The 14399-nt window shown below is 35.4% G+C and overlaps 1 long non-coding RNA gene across 1 annotated transcript in view; it reads right to left on the minus strand.

Moving 5' to 3' along the window:
- Positions 1–1486: 1486 nt before the first annotated feature.
- LOC111087789 overlaps positions 1487–14399 on the minus strand; it is a 22210-nt gene continuing 9297 nt past the window's right edge. Inside the window, exons 3-4 of the long non-coding RNA XR_002612433.1 lie at positions 4197–4323; positions 1487–1525 (exon numbers count right to left, since the gene is read on the minus strand). This is a non-coding gene — a long non-coding RNA (uncharacterized LOC111087789). The remainder of the gene's footprint in view (positions 1526–4196; positions 4324–14399) is intronic.

Consider the following 14399-nt stretch of genomic DNA (forward strand, 5'->3'; position numbering starts at 1 on the left):
GATTGTGAGAATATAAATGTGTGAGTAGGTTTCAGGAGTTATCCTTGTTAACTTTGTTTTTAACAACTCAGGCTGATTGTGAGAATATAAATGTGTGAGTAGGTTTCAGGAGTTATCCTTGTTAACTTTGTTTTTAACAATTTAGGCTGATTGTGAGAATATAAATGTGTGAGTAGGTTTCAGGAGTTATCCTTGTTAACTTTGTTTTTACAACTCAGGTAGTGGTGTGCAGGATATTGTAAGGATGAATTAAATTTTCAAGGTGAGGGTCGGTGAACTTTGTCTACTTGCAATAGATGCGACTGAGAATAGGCTTGATGTGCTGATTGAGATTGTCCAAACTTTTCTGAATAAAACATTTTTTTGTGTCTCCTGTTTCAAAATTCCAGATTGCGACTTTGAAGAGATTGAAACTTTTAACACTTTAAAATCCTCTGAACGTCCGTGGAAAAAATATAACGTTTAAAAATTACTACATTTAACGTAAAAGCTCGTAATTTTTTGTTTAAAAATGGTCAGAAACTCTCTAATAACTGTTTACAAATCCATTTTAAATGTCAAACCTTAATTTACCGTATTCGTATATGTGGTAAAAGTGCTAATGCTATCTGCAGCCGTCCCTGTTTTGAACTATTGACAAAAGGAAAAGCAGCCAATCAAGCAGTACGTACCATTCACTATTCATGCCGACCCAGTCGCCAAGGTGAGGCACACGGAGGGGCCGTGCCCACCCTCATTTCAAGATGGTGCCCCTCCAAATCTTATGGCGTTCATGCGTTTGTACATCACTTGATCTGATGTGGAATAACCTACCTTAGATCAAAGTTCATAAAGTTATTTAGGAAAGAAAAAATATCAGTTCAGTAGAGCATCTCCCCAAACCCCCAGCTGGAGGGGCTTCGCTCGTTATGCTCGCTCGCGATTTCGATAGCTCTTTCGGAAACAATTGAAATTGGTGCACCCTCTAATAATATATGTGCCCCTCTGTGTGTGTGTGCGCATGTGTATTACTGCTGACGGGCCTGATTCACGCTAAAGGATTGACTGTCACTCTTATAACGCATCAACAGCTTAAAATGCGTGCGATATCGCACGGATTCAAATCCAGCTCGCGAGCTCTAAAATCTAGAGCTGTACCAAAGAACCACCCAGTCTCTTCCCCCTAAGTTACCCCTTTTTGTTACAGATTAATTTCTGATAAGTATGATTGTTTATTAAGCCTAACCAGATAAAGCAAAATTACTTCTGGGGGAACTGTGGTTGACTGATTTGATTTGGGAGGAAATAGCGTTTATATTGTTATTTTATAAATTTTGATTTAACGTTAGCATCATATTTGTTTGGATGATACATAAAGGATTTCGCGGGCTCTATTGCAGCAAATACGAATAGTTTACGTGAGTAAATATTTGGAGACAGTTTACAAAACTCTGATTTATTTCATTTATGATTCAACCTAAAAGAAATATGTTCAACAATAATACTTACTGCTCTCTGAGGCTCCTTGGGTAGAGACAAGCCCCGCCTGAAACGTTAACACAATACGTGAATTCACTAAAAACCGAAATACAAATATATGGAAACAAACAATAACAAGAATGATCGTCCTTTGGTGAAAAGACTTTGAAAAACGCTTTAAAACTTTTGTATCGTCTTGTTTAATGCAATAAAACGTCACTATCTGCATTTCCTACAAAAGCATTTATCACTTTCGAAAATATTAGAAATCATTAGTTGTTTCTTATCGTTCATGCTTTTTTAACTATCTACATTATATTGAAAAACTATGAGCTAAAGTGAGTTTTAATTTTTGTTTGTTGTTAAGCGCAAAGCTATACGATGAGCTATCTGCGCTGTGCCCACCTCGGGCATCGAAACCTGGTGTTTAGCGCTATAAGGCTTTGAAACTTACCGGAGTGCCACTAGGGTTTAGTTTTTCAGTAGAATTAGAGTTTATAAACTGTTTGTTTGTTTTGCTTTTGAAGTTAAGCACAAAGCTACACAATGGGCAATCTGTGCTCTGCCCACCACGGGTATGGAAACCCGGTTTCTAGCGTTGTAAGTTCGCAGACATACCGTTGTGCCACTGGTGGGCTTATAAACTGAGATGAACATGCACAGTAGTAAACTAGTTTTCTTTTTATCCTTATTCATTTACAAGTTATAAATACAGGCACGAGCTCAAACACTCACTGAGAACATGACATCACATAAAACTAATTTTTGAGGTAATAAGCTACAAATATGCGCTTCTTCATTTTGAAATAAATTTATTAAACAAACATAAACAAATGTATAGTTAAAGTACTCATCACCAGACTTGAATTTCCATTTGAAAAACATACTCTAACTTATGACCGTATTTTTTATGTAAGTATTACAAAAGTTAATCTCCTTTTTATGCATATACATCATATTATATTTACTGCTCATTTCATATTATAAATACTTGCTGCTATAAACTCAAATTAAATGTTTTAATTAAAACAAAACAAGAAGCATTTTAAATCATTAAGCCTCTCATCATTTTCTGTGATTCATGCCTTTGAATGGACCGAATACATTATAACATGAAACCCGAAGATTACCTTTGAAAATCTTTTATCTGTGTCATTCATCTTTGAACTAATTTTTCAAAGTGATTAAAATTTCTTGCGTTTTCTTTCCTTTAAAATCTCCATAAAATATAACATTCGATGTGTCATGTTGGAGGGATCTTAAGAACCGAGAAATTTAATTATCACTCAGTCCAGTTCTTGTGGAAATAGTAATTAAATCAACTAATTAGTTACAATCATAAATCGGCTAATTAGTTACAGTCATATTAACTGAATTTTATAGTATGTTTTACTTACGAACAAGTACGTACTAGATTTACTTTCGCAGGTTCCCTGAAAGAGTTCTGTTTCAAGACTTAATAAAACCAAAATTAAGATTAACAAATATTTTTTCCTTCCTTTTGAAGTTCATATGTCATGATGTGTTGTAGCCTACAGAGTGCATAATTCTTCTCGTGATTCATGGCATGCGCACGTTTTACTGACGTCATTACAGTACAAATTATAACGTTAAGCGTCCCTTATGTAACGTCGTTTTAGTATCTACTGACTGACTGACAGACAACACACTACCGTATAGTAATGGGAGTGGTTAAAAGAGGTGATCCCTTCAGGCGGACCTTCGGCCCACTTTCGGGGAAGTAACACTAAAAGCTCAGGATTGTCTAACATTGATACTATATCGGGGTAGAAATAATTGACCTTACCTACGTCACACACACACATATACATATAAAGAGAAATGGGTGAGTACGCTACATTAAAGATTTTGGATCCGTTACAGTACATTTCGGCACGTCCTGTCATGCTTTATTTGAACACTGTGCATTTGAATACCTTAATGTTGTCATGCAAAAAGCGTACTACTACTCCTTGCTAGCTTTCAATAATGCACCTAATGAGGGATGACAATGGTTCCCTACCATAAGTTTCAACAGTCCAATCGCACGAAAATCCAGAGGCACTGCGTCTGACGACTTGACCTGTACGTCCTCGCACGAATAACATAATTACTCGTTTAATTCTCCAGCTGTTTTACGTATGCAATGGTTGAAGAGGAGGTATAACTGGACGACTTATCTTGGTGAATCTTACCCTGTTGGCCTCGGTTCCAGATTGAAAACCTTCTTGATTATGCTGGGTACTCCAATCTAAGACACGTGAACGACTTTTGCCATTGACCTATGGGTTCATAGGTTTTTCACCTGCTCTATGCTTAACATGGCTGGGGTACATCTTGTTGCAGGTCTCTTTCTACATAATCCTGGTGCCCCAAGTTGATCTACATTCCTTTGGTTTTCAATGCTATGTAGTACAAGGTTTATCACTGTCTTAGATATCCTAAATCCCCGACCTGAACGCATTTATGGCCAGAGTGTGTGAATATTTTGCGTCGGAAATGGCGGTTACATACCCTTCCCAAAAGCGATTAATTCTCTGCGCCATTACATTACCTATATGAAGCAGCAAACAATGTTAAAATGTAGTTGTGATACAAGCTGTTCACCGTGACTTTATATCAGCTGTAGTTATTACATACATGTTTATTTCCTTATACTAAATCGTTTTAATATAACGTACTCGACCTTGTGTATAAGTGAGATAAACTGATAAAAGTAGCTTTGCAGCTTAACATACCTGCACGGGTTTCACATGCCAGTTAAGAGCAAATGATGATAGAAGAGATATTATGGTAATCACGCTGATTATCCGCTGACACATTTCCAAAGACTGGAACTCTCCTCGAATAATTGTACGTTAGAGACTTACTAAAAAAAAAAAAGGGAAAATATATATATATATATATACATATGGTTATATTAAACACATACATACAAATATAAAGGGAACAATGAAAAGGACGAATATGCCGCGTGTCTGTGTGTAGATAAAGTTTTTATTTATTTGTTAAAATTAACTGCTATTTCAGTCATGATTCCCATTCTCTGAAGACTTTAAAAGCAGATTAGGTTTGAGAACTATTTTTATTAAAAGTACCTGGAATATAAAGTGTTTGTTTTTGTTTCTTGATATTTGTTCGGTGTTTATAATGTTTCTTGAATCGGCCAGATTCAAACTCGCATTAAGATTCTCATAGGGCGATCAGTTATGAAAGACAGTAATCGCCATTTTGTATGCATTACAACTGAGATATTTCATTAGGCCAAATAAAAAGTTTTTATATAGTCCTAAAGTGATATTACACTCTAAGTAAAGATGTGGTTTTATACTTTTGTGTGTGTGAATTCAAACCCTTCGTTATTAAAAGTTATTTCATACCCACAATATAATTATGAAAACTTGAAAAAGTAATATTTTTAGGAAGACACACCTCATACAAGTAAACTCGATTATCAATATATGCATTTGAAGGGTTCAGTGTCATTATAAAAATCATGCTCATAAAATTTCGTAGCTGTCATAAAATTATCTGAATTTAATTTAAATTTATTTTCACATACTACTTCCTTCCTGTTTATAACACCTGTGTGAAATTTTTATTTTAACTTTAAGGGTATGGAGTCTCATTGGAATTTAACTGTCATTTTGAGGCCGTAACAACGCCCCTCCCAATTTTTTTTAATGTAACGAGACGCGAACCACGGAACCTCAGTTACACAGCTTGATACGTTAACCATTGGGCCACGCTTAGCTAAAGGCGTAAAAAAAAAAGTCCTAGCTTATACTAGCGAACGACATTTATAACAAAAATTGTTTTCTTAAATCAGTCAGAATGTCCAAAGTATTTGTTTGTTAGTTTCAGAAATTTCGTCCAAAGCTACTCAAAGGTTTTTCTCTGCATTCATAATTTTAAACTGATAGACTGGATGGAAGGCAGCTAATAGACATTATCCATCTCCAACTCGTTGGTTACTCTTGTCTAACTAAATAGTGCAAGATAGTGCAAGGTAAAATTGACTGTCATATTTTATCACTGTTTCAGTCATTTCTTACTCGATTATAAAGTTTTAAATATGGTCATTGTCAGTGAGGCTAACTTCATATTACGTTTCGGAATTCATAATTCTCTATTTTACAGCGGTATGTCTGCGGACTTACAACGCTAGAAACCTGGTTTCGATACCCGTGGTGGCAGAGCACAGATAGCCCTTTGTGTAGCTTTGTGCTTAACTACAAACAAAATACTTTTTGAGATACCAGTCTTACTAACATACACGAAATTTTCAATGTTGAAGAGTTACTCTTTTACTGCATTTTAGAAAAGACTCAGGAAAAAGAAAGAATGGGGATATAACATCAATATGACTTTGTTCATTCAAAAAGGTTATTTATAGATCAGTAAAGTATAGCAGATTACAAGTGAAGGGCGCGAAGGCGAAGGTCGGTTCGATAGATAATGTTCAAAAAGCTTTTAGATGAAGCATTATTTTTCAATACCAGTGAAAGTATCCCTACAGGCTTGGAATATGTAGTATACGAATGCATTCTTCTAACACTAAGTTATTTATAACTCTGATAATGATATGTGATGGGCTCGTGTTTCTCTGTAAAACCATACTTCAGCTTTTCAACAAAACCTTTTAATATAGGATTTTATAAATATCTTAACCATTCATCTCTTAAAGCATAATCAGATTACGTTTACTCATCTTTCCACAAAAGAAATATAAGGCGTACACTGCTTGTCTGTCTGTCTGTCTTTAACTGTCAAATATAAGATTATTCCGCCTGTTTCCTCAAGTTTATTTTTTTTCTAATCCATTCCATAAACGTGTTGTTCGACCTCACATTATCTATCGACCTCTGTTGCCTGGTATGGCCAGGTGGTTAGGGCGCTTGACTGGCAATCTGAGGATCACGGGTTCAAATCCCCGTCCCACCAAATATGGTCGCCCTTTAAGCCGTGGGAGCGTTATACTGTGAGGGTCAAATCCACTATTGGTTTGTAAAAGAGCAACCCAGAGTTAGCGGTGGGTGGTGATGACTATCTGCCTTCTCTCTGCTCTTTCACTGTTAAACTAGGGACGGCTAGCGCAGATAGTCATCGTGTAGCTTTGCGCGAAATTCAAATATACCAAATAAAAATCGACCTCTGTTTCGTTAATTAATCAACTTTTCAAATAATTAAACCTTCTACAGTTAATCATCACACGTCAACTACATTTAAAACTCTATAAGAGTAGTTGGTAAGCTACTATTAGTTTTATTAGAAAAACAAAGACAGTTTCATAAACTACCAGTCAGAATGTGCAGGGTTCGAGCCGCGATATGTCACGCTTCAGATTGTGGGCACGTTATAAAAGTGACGTCATTCCCACTATTCGGTTCAGAATAGTCGTTTAGGCTGCTAACTGGTTGTTCTACCTCGGGTCAATAGTTTTAAATCAAGGATGAGTATGCCTGAACATTGGAATATTTGACTAGGCCGCTTATTCTATTTGTCGACTAAGGTGCTAGTCTGCCTGGAAATACCAAATTTCACACAAGTAAAAGCCAAAGATCGCATGTTCTTGATGATCTCCACAACATAATAGACTCTTTCATCTTTGGGCTTCCTACAACCATACATTAACATGTTATTTAATATCGTAATCGCAAATAACTATAAACAAAGATTGTCATGGGATTTGAATTAATCCTGGTATTCATTCCATCGGTTTAAAAGAGTGTTGTTGACGTTTAAAACTTGGAATTTTGTTTCATTTCATCCACATAGTTAGCACGGTTGTAACTAGTGTAATATGCATTTTTAACTCAACATTATAGAAAGTTTCAACTGGTATCCACCAAATAAAAATGAAACCAATACCATTCTGGTAGAGGTCAAACAATTAACCATTCTTCTCTCAGTAAGTTTCTGAAAACATCACAGACGCAATTCAATTAACCAGTTTTCTTCTTTTGACTCTCATAACAATAGACAATTTAATAATACAATCGATTTGTAAGGAACTAGATTAATTATTTTTTTATGAAGTACAGAAATTGAATAACTTTGTTGTTTCGTCAGAGCATTAAGAAGAACAAGAAAATTAGCGGTTTTATACGGAAATTAACTAATGTGTCTACACAATAAAAAACAGGAAAGTAGACTATTTTTTAATTTCTTGTAAAATTGTTTGTCGAACAGTTTTGCAGGTTAAAGAGAAAAACAATGAATGTAATTTATTAGTGTAAGTCCTGTCAGAAGCAATAGCGAAATAATACTTAGGGAACTTACAGTCTCTTTCATATTTTTCACGACTTTGAATAGCATTTAAAATAATAGCAGTAAAAGGTTTGGTTTGTTTGACGTTAAGCACAAAGCTACACAATGGGCTATCTGTGCTCTGCCCACCACGGGTGTCGAAACCCGGTTTCTAGCGTTGCAAGTCCGCAGACATACCGCTGTGCCACTGGAGGGGAATAATAAAAATATGGAAAACCTATTGGATTGGAAACTTTTGTGGACTGCAACTGCCTGGGAATGAATGAGGATGACGTTTCGAACTCGCCTTCACCCCGTCTTCAACAAGAGGCGCAGCACATAAAAGTCTCCAATCCAGTGGAGTATCCTCTACTTAAAATGTCTTCTAAACACGAAAAGCGTATTTTTTCATCTAATAATCTTGATATTCTAACGTAACTAACAGTCATCCAAATCACGTACGAAAACTGAACCTCTTAATCCAAAATCCAATGTGTTTAAAAGTGTGTGTGTGTGTGTTCGTTGAATTTCGCGCAAATCTACTCGAGGGCTATCTGCGCTAACCATTCCTAATTTTGATGTGATTGACTAGAGGGAGGGCAGCTAGTCAACACCACCTACCGACAACTCTTGGGCTACTCTTTTACCAATAAAAAGTGGGATTGACCATCACACTATACCGCCCCCGCGGTTGAAAGGGCGAGCATGTTCGGTGAAGAGATTCGGGCTCTCGAATCCCAGATTGCGAGTCAAGTGCCCTAACTACCAGATCATGCCAGGTCCATGGTTAAAAGTTGCTGGGTTTACGGAAACGATGAAAGATTCACATTTTATCAATAACGATTAAAAGTATACTCTTCCATAATAGTTAATAATGACCAACCGTGGCCTTGTGGTTAGCGTGTCAGACTGAAGATTGGAAGGTCCAAGATTTGAATCGAGATATGCCGCTGCATAGCTAATGTTATTATTCGGCTAAAAGTAGCCTCATAGGCAGCAGACGATGCTGACCAGTTGCCTTCCTTCAGGACATTCCTAAATTAGGAATGGCTGTGCCTGAACCTATGGATCTTGAACTAGACATTTAACCTCCGAGTCACGTTGAAAATACCAAATATCAAGTAATAATTGGATTATTAGGCATCGTTTCCCTGTAAGGATTAACTCAAGCGTAAAGCATGAACATTGTAACATTTATTATGGCAGGTAAATCTCTCTCTATCTATCTGTAATACATACTATTGTTTAAATATTCTTTGTACCTCAGAGTGTAGATTTTGGATTCGTAAATTGCAGTGTCAAGCATGCTGAAGTGTGAAGTGTTAGGCGTACAAATCCGAGTCAAAAGAGCTAGTTCGTGAAGATTAAAGTGACCCATGTCAGTATAAGTAACCTCTACAAGGAAAGTCTATTTATGTGTTTAGTATAGACGCCCTACCTAGAACTGCGGATCTTAGATTTTGAAAATGGGTGTAAATAATGCTCATAAAGTGCTAATTATATTTCATTCTTTTTGTGAAACTCGGATTTCAAGTGGTAGGAGTTGTAGTATTCCATCTCTCTCATATGGACCAAGATCTAGTGATTAAAAATGACATAGGAGCTCATAAACAGGAGATAACAACTGTAATTATGTTATATGAAGAACTGGTCAGTGAGTGCAGGATGGACAAGCTTATATCATTCTTCCGGCCTTCCAGAATTTGCTGGAAAAGACTCATCATTTACACATACGTTGTAAAGAGGAATTTGCTCCTTTTTCTGTCTGCTGATGGTATCTGTTTGCCTAGAGATAATTTCAAAGCAAGTAGGGAAGGGTAAATAAAGGGTGTGGATGGTGTAAAAGAATGAAGCTTATATTTCATGACATCTTATATTGATCTTAGGTCATCTCCGCAGTCGAAACAGATAACAGAGCCGCAAACATGTAACAAAATCTTTCTTTCTTTAAAAAATAATATTTCAGTATGAAAATGTCCAAACAATAATTTCTTAGTGTTGGTCAGGGTTCTTGGAACGGTCCTATATGTATACCTTAAATTGTCAAGAGTGTTTGTAATTTGCTTTACGTATTGTTAGTTACATGTGCAGTACCTGAAAACAGACTGCTTCATCTAAGGCATATTTTCTTCCACACAAATGTGGACAAAGGGAAAACTGCGCTCCTCGAGAGGAATTAATATATCAAAGACGAAACACTGCTTGTTTGTTTCAAAATTTCATGCAAGGCTTTACCACGAATAATCGTCTATAATTTCGAATTGATAGAGTAAAGGGGAGGCATCTAGCCAATAAACAGCATATACAGCACTGATAGAGTAGAGGGAAGGCATCTACCCAATAAACATCATATACAGCACTGATAGAGTAGAGGGAAGGTATCCACCCAATAAACAGCATATACAGCACTGATAGAGTAGAGGGAAGACATCTACCCAATAAACAGCATATACAGCACTGATAAAGTAGAGGGAAGGTATCTACCCAATAAACATCATATACAGCACTGATAGAGTAGAGGGAAGGTATCCACCCAATAAACAGCATATACAGCACTGATAGAGTAGAGGGAAGGTATCTACCCAATAAACAGCATATACAGCACTGATAGAGTAGAGGGAAGGTATCTACCCAATAAACAGCATATACAGCACTGATAGAGTAGAGGGAAGGCATCTACCCAATAAACAGCATATACAGCCCACTTTTGGGTCATTCCTGTCTTATCGAATAGTAGTAGGGTTATACTGCCACTCTTATAGAGCACCTACGGCCCCAAAGTGTACCGTAAATTCTAACGGCAATGGTTCATGAACCATGAATCTCCGAGTTTACAATCAAGGAATGCTAAATATCTGGCCATGTGCGACTCTGAAGATGACACATTCACATAGAAATAGTAAAGAGTAGTTAAAAGTATAATACACCATTTGACATTTAGGAGTAACGCGACAAACGACTGAGTATAGATGGATGTAATTTTGTCATTATTAAGGTCACTTCGATATTATTTTCATTTTGACTGGACAATTAAACTAAAAGTCAGATGTTTTTACTTCTGTGTTGTGTGAATACACAGAAAACTAAAGAATAAGTTGTTATTATCACTTTTTATAGTCGTGATCTCGTTATGAAACTTTTCTCAAACAGATAATTTCTAGATTATTAAAGCGCTCCTTCTTCTATAAGGAAGTCAGATGAAATTACACGAATATCATGAAAAGATGCAAAGTTCTTTCTAATCTAGTATATTTCATCTTTGCTATATTCGTCCCTCACGAGAAGTACAATTTTTCTATTCAAATCGCAAAGGGATTTCTCGAGTTCTTCCGTATTTAAATAATATAATTATACTTTCTTGAAGTTCGCCTTAGTTTATCACGGTGTCCCTTTTTATTTCATATAGCTATCTAATTAATACGTGATAAAATACAATATCTTTCCCCTTAAAACACAAGCTTCAGCACTAAGATGTCCGTCTCATTTTCTTGTTAGAAAATACGACATTGAGGATTAAACTATGAAAAAAAATATTTATTTTCGCTCTTAGCGGTATATTCGTGACTTAATTTGCAGAAATCTGTATTAACAAATGCCAAGCGTGTGAACACATATGCAAGATTAGTTTGCAGTAATCTGTGTTATAAATACTGTCTGAATATATTCGCAATTTAGTTTGTATATATATATATATATATATATAAAGAGAGAGCAATTAAGATTTATAAAGGATTGCTTAGAATATATTTAGAGGTACTTCTTCTCTCCTGTTTTTGTGTATATGTGTTCAGTGTTGTAGTCGTAATGACTGAGCATCTCTTCCTAGAAATGTAATTATAAACTTGAAGATATTGGTGGTAATTATGCTATAACTCTTTCGGCCATGGCAATAAAAACAGGTGATTGTGCGTCACAGACACATCTCCATTGCCAGCTCTTGACATCAAAAAGAAATACAACGACAAATATCAGGTCATAGATTTATTGCTAAGCGACTCAGACGAACGGAACGTTACCAGAAGACAACTGGCTTTTATATATACACATATATTAGATTTTACCATACGTCAACACTTACACTAAATTAAAGGGCTGTAATGTATGTCAGCATTGACAATAAATTATGGGGCTCTATTATGGTTCTGCTTTAGTATTTCATAAAAAGTAAATAAACAATAAGATTGTGGTGTAAGTTTGTGTATGACCTGGAAATAAACAACACTTATATAGTTGATGAGTTTATCTTTCCACTTCGTCCAACTCCAAATTATTATAGTTTTTGTGTGTGCTCTACCTTTAAACAAAAAACTGGTGGCTCTAAGATCAACGAGATACGATTTCTTTTCATTTTCAACTTTAATCAATTACCAGGCGCGGACTTGCCCACCGGCAAACCGAGAGAAATCCCTGTGAGTCTCCTTGGAAAAAATACGTAAAAAAAAGATTAATTGCCTGTTAGAACATTATGAAAATAATGATATGCATCGAAAAGGATTTACTTAACAATATTTTTGTTGAAGACGTTATCTCCTGTCTTGTGAAGGACTCCTCTGAGTTTGCAGCATTACTGATCGTGTGAACTATGTATGACTCGTGTTTTAACATCAAATTACATATGCTTCTTAAGAATGTTTTTGTGTCTTCTTCCCAATTTTTTCCCGGCATAATTTTAGAATCCATTTCGGCCCATTAGCTACTGTTGGTATATTGCACATAGGTTGTAATTATAACATTGATATAAAACTAACTATGTGTTATCATTAGACTGTTTTACAAATGATAAATTATATTGTGGTGTATCTGTGTAATGCTATAAACCTGTAATTTATACGTTCCTTAAACTTGCACAATTATCACGTTGTTAAAAAAGAGAGACAGAATTACAAATGACAAGTTAGAAGTGAATCACGTATTGCTTGCACTTTCATATTTTCGTCATGTGATGAACAATAAAGCCATAAAGAAATATTACCACAGGGTGGTGAAAATGAGCATGTTTAGATAATTTTACTTTCCACGCTACAGCAAAATAAAATTTCTGAAAATTGTTAGAGAACAAAGTACTACTATATATTTATGACTCGTATTTCACACTCTAATACCTTATAGATATTCTGAAGGTTGTTACAGACCAAACTGTCACCTTATATTCATTACATATGCTTCACACTAAATCTGTTCGTAGCAATTCTGAAGATTTTTTACGCAACAACACATCACTTAGAAGACAGGGCATATTTTATGCTATACTAGCGAAAATCCCCGGCTTCTCTCGGGTTATCAGGTTGACATATTCTAGATGATTATGTCTCTGTGTGTGTGTGTATTCTGAACTTATTTTAGCATCCCGCAGGTGGACATGGTCTTAAACTCGGAACTTCTTTTGGTTTATGCGAATGAATTGCAGTTTTTCTGTTTCAATTTTGGCATACATTACGATTTGCCCAATACAATTTTAGTGACAGGGGTGTAAGGTGGCCGTGAAACCTTGTAAGTGTAGTGAATGTTTTTATGATTTAAAGAAATTAATAAATAAGTCTGAAGTAAAGACATAGTGTGAAATAACCTAGTCTAGAGCCAAGTGCATAAAAATTAATATGAACTTAGAAATATCGATCCAATTTTAAACTTAAATCGTTTCTGACTTAAGGTAGTTTGTGTTATACCACCAACATTTTTAATATAAAAAAAACATCTTTAATTAACAGAGAATAATTAAGAAATCAATAAATATTTTTCCAGTTTTGTTGTCTATACATTTCATTTTATACTTTCGGAACATAGACTAACAATAATATTAGGTTATACTTTTGTTGCTAAGCAACGTGACATAAAAGCCGTTGTTGGAACGCATTGTTACCAAAATGAACTGGCTTTTCTATATATTAGAAGGGTATACAGGGTATATTATGGGGTGGTAGTACTTGCCTCGTCATTTTTGACGGGCTATACGTGTATAATAAAATAGCGTGTCTGTCTGTGATTTATATTTGTAATATAAGGAACCACTTCTTTTCTGTGTTTTTTCGCTAGCTTGCCTCATTAAAAGATGCGCACGCGCATACGTTCACGCACGTGGATAAGGTAAGTAATAATACCCAGGTGCACACCTTCAGGGTCTACTTTGTATGGGTGCAAAATTTCAGATTTCTAGGTTGTTTCCTCTTGGAGCTATGGCGGTCATACGCGAACACCCTTTTAAAGACATAATTTTGCCTATTTTAGATAATCCATCCTCTTTTTTCTTTGTCTCACATGAAAATATGAACAGAAAAATATCATGAGAAATGTCACATATAAACTTGATTTGTATATAAACACAGCTATATTTCTTTCTGACAGTCTCGAGTTTTTATTAATAAGAACAACATATTTTGTTCTTTGGTCAGTAAATCCATATCAAAGATAATTTTGTTCTTGCTTGACAACTTTTTTTCATGATTCAATTTTATTCACTTCAAAAACAAACAACTTTCAAAGAAAGTACAACGATAAGCTACATGATTACCGAACCAAAATAAGAGAAAAACTGTATTAGTAAACTAGCGGTAAGTTAAGAAAAGAATGTAATGGATTTTATATCGCTAAATAACCAATTCAACTACGTCTTATCAAAACAGTGCTGCTGAAAGATTAACGCTAAGTAACCAGTTCAACTACGTCTTATCAGAACAGTGCTGCTGAAAGATTAT

The sequence above is a fragment of the Limulus polyphemus genome, unplaced genomic scaffold (assembly GCF_000517525.1).
Source record: "Limulus polyphemus unplaced genomic scaffold, Limulus_polyphemus-2.1.2 Scaffold2637, whole genome shotgun sequence".
NCBI lineage: Eukaryota > Metazoa > Arthropoda > Merostomata > Xiphosura > Limulidae > Limulus > Limulus polyphemus.